Source organism: Brachionichthys hirsutus, chromosome 12 (genome assembly GCF_040956055.1).
Source record: "Brachionichthys hirsutus isolate HB-005 chromosome 12, CSIRO-AGI_Bhir_v1, whole genome shotgun sequence".
Lineage (NCBI taxonomy): Eukaryota > Metazoa > Chordata > Actinopteri > Lophiiformes > Brachionichthyidae > Brachionichthys > Brachionichthys hirsutus.
This window is the reverse complement of record NC_090908.1, coordinates 11320003-11322758: the sequence shown is the minus strand read 5'-3', so window position 1 is coordinate 11322758 and position 2756 is coordinate 11320003. Positions and strand designations below refer to the sequence as shown.

The following is a 2756-nucleotide window of genomic DNA, read 5'->3' as shown; positions in this document are numbered from 1 at the left end:
CTAAGGACTTTCAACGGAAACAAGACCCCTAGGGCTTTTTTGAAATGCTCCTCTTAGACAGGATGTTTGACTGTACTTGTACTGTAATACATGCTACTGTTTGACTGTACTTGTACTCTAACATTCTATCTAATAAATATATTCATCATCAGAGAAAATGAGTTTGACACCCCTGCTTGAAGGAAACAGACCTTTTCATTTAAATGTGTAATTTATGTTTGCATAATTATGTGATTATAGACACATTTGTACTTATTGTTACATTTGTTCACCATTGATTTGAATTGACACGGATCCATAGCTTAGCAAAATTGATAATTTGATGTCAAATCTGTTCAAAACTGTAGATGGTCTGCCTGATGCTCAAAATTGAAGTTGGCAGTTCAGAGGTTATATTGCGAGACTTTGCATTGGTTGGTCGGCTGGTTTTATTTAGGTCCTACATGAGTGAAGCGGTAGAAAAAACTTTCCGTAATGAGCCTCCACCTCAACAAACAGGTTGGTGTTCTAAATCTAGACTGGTAAATTAACTACCAGTCACACATCTCAACTACTGTATATCTCTATTTATTTATTTGTGTATATATACACACACATAGAAAAAAAGCAGCCATAAATTCTTTTACAACCCTTGAACCATAAAAACATTTGTTCTTTTTCGTTGTCCAAAGAGAGCATTAGTGTCCCGCATTATCAGCGTCTGTAAAAGTCCAGAAATCGATCAAAATGACGATCAGATCAAAGATGGACAGTCCACTTGCAGAGGATCATGCAACACGAGGATGGAGTGCTGACGGCCGAGTGCTTCTTCAACCATTCTGTACACAACCAGGGTGGGGGGGGGACAAAATGGAGATGGTAAGTCTGACAGCGGTACAATAATAATAATAACTTCTACTCCTTTCCCGCTATACTTTCTGGATATTAGAATTGGAAAGGGGATCCAACAGTTTCTAAACCTGAAAATTCAGCAATGGAGATTTGAGAACGGTCCCAACCTAGGTGACGTTTAAATCAAACCTTTTCACTGTGGTAAAAATAAAAAAACATGCCCGAGCCCAATTCAAGGTAACTCTAGGCGACACCACATTTCATTTCAAATTCCTCAGGAGAAAAACAAACCAAAAAAAACGCTTTCCCAAGCTGGGAATTCTATTCCCTGTTCAATATTGTCTGAAAGACAGCTTCCCTTTTCCCTTACCTTGGAGTGGGAGATGGTCAGGCTGTCCACTGGCCGGGCCGTCTCAAACAGCCGGATCTCCTCCATCACGTGGGTCTCGGAGCCCAGATCCAGCACCCTCTGCAACCAGTACTACAGTAGTACACAGGAAGTGGAAGAGGGAAAGGATTCAGCTCACTTCCCCACTTTTTCAACCAAACGTTCTATTACTCGTGTGTGTTTATTCATGGAAAGTGTGAGAACAGAACAGCTGTGCCACTCAAACTGAGTCCCAAAGAGAAGATGGGTAATAATCCCACACCTCCGAGCGCAGACCAGCTCATAAGTAGAAGTATTGCTGAGTCTGGAGGAAGTCTCCGTAAAACACACGCCATTACACGCTTGGTACTCGCTCTGCATCCAAGCTAGCGCCTTTAGCTCCTCCATCTTATCTGGGAGAGGATCCGACATTACCCGTGATGGGAGACGGGATGCATGGCTGCTCTCCTCCTCCTCCTCCTCCTCCTCCTCAGCTCCTGCCTCTCTGGTTCAGAGCTAACAGCTAATCGCAGTTGTAAACATTAGCGCTGTGGTTGAGAGTTTCCCGACGTCAAAAGTCCCGAGTCCTGCACGAGTTTGAAGGAAAGAGAAAAACTAATAAACACTAAAAAAACAGGAAGATGGACGGAGCTGCTGTAACTAATCTAACATAATCCTCGTCAAATCACAAATTACACATTTAAATCTGACCCGGAAGACATTAACCGGAACCGGATACCGGAATACATTAACGCATCGATATTTACTTACAGTTATACCGCCCCCTGCTAGCTTCAGGAGGTAATCGTTGTCTGAATTAATGCACAAGATGATAAATATATTTATTCGGTAGAATGTTAGAGTACAAGTACAGTCAAACAGTAGCATGTATTACAGTACAAGTACAGTGAAACATCCTGTCTAAGAGGAGCATTTCTAAAAAGCCCTAGCGACATTTAACAATACCAATAAAACTAATATTAAATTACTGAATTGATGCAAAATAATAATAAAACAAAAATAAATTACACCACAGGTGCAAAATAACAATAAATTAAAAAGACACATATTATGATTCAACTGTCAGTTAAAGGGCAGTTGCACACGATCGATGGTGATTGGCTGATTGAGTTTTACCTGGTTTCTAATTGGTTGATTCCAAGGATATTTACAGTATAAAAAGCTAGCTGTCGAGTTGACGGCACTCACTTACATTTACTGATCAGCACAACACCTCTCGTACATTAGCTGCCACACACATCCACAGAAACATCCACAGAAACACAAACACACATATTTAGCTTTTTCAAAGACTCTGAGAGAATTTACTGCAGAAGATCACGAACCTAAAGGTGAGTCGAGTTAGATTTTATTTTTATTTTGTTTCACTTTGGCTGGATAGTGAATTGTTAGCCATGCCGCTGTTTGACAGTTGACAGACTGATATTGCAGCATGTTTTTGTATCAAGACTAAATCTAAATAAGAGTAAATAAAGTGGGAACATTTACTGCTTGCTAACCTGCATGTTTCACTTTTGTAGGAAGAATTTATCTGAAA

At 40.3% G+C, this 2756-nt stretch overlaps 1 long non-coding RNA gene across 1 annotated transcript; it reads right to left on the bottom strand.

The window, feature by feature from the left end:
• Nucleotides 1–708: 708 nt before the first annotated feature.
• LOC137902697 (uncharacterized) lies at nucleotides 709–1685 on the bottom strand. Its single transcript, XR_011105741.1, has 3 exons — nucleotides 1634–1685; nucleotides 1202–1312; nucleotides 709–818 (listed from the first exon to the last, which is right to left on the bottom strand). It is a non-coding gene; the product is annotated as an uncharacterized lncRNA (long non-coding RNA).
• Between the last annotated feature and the right edge of the window lie 1071 nt (nucleotides 1686–2756).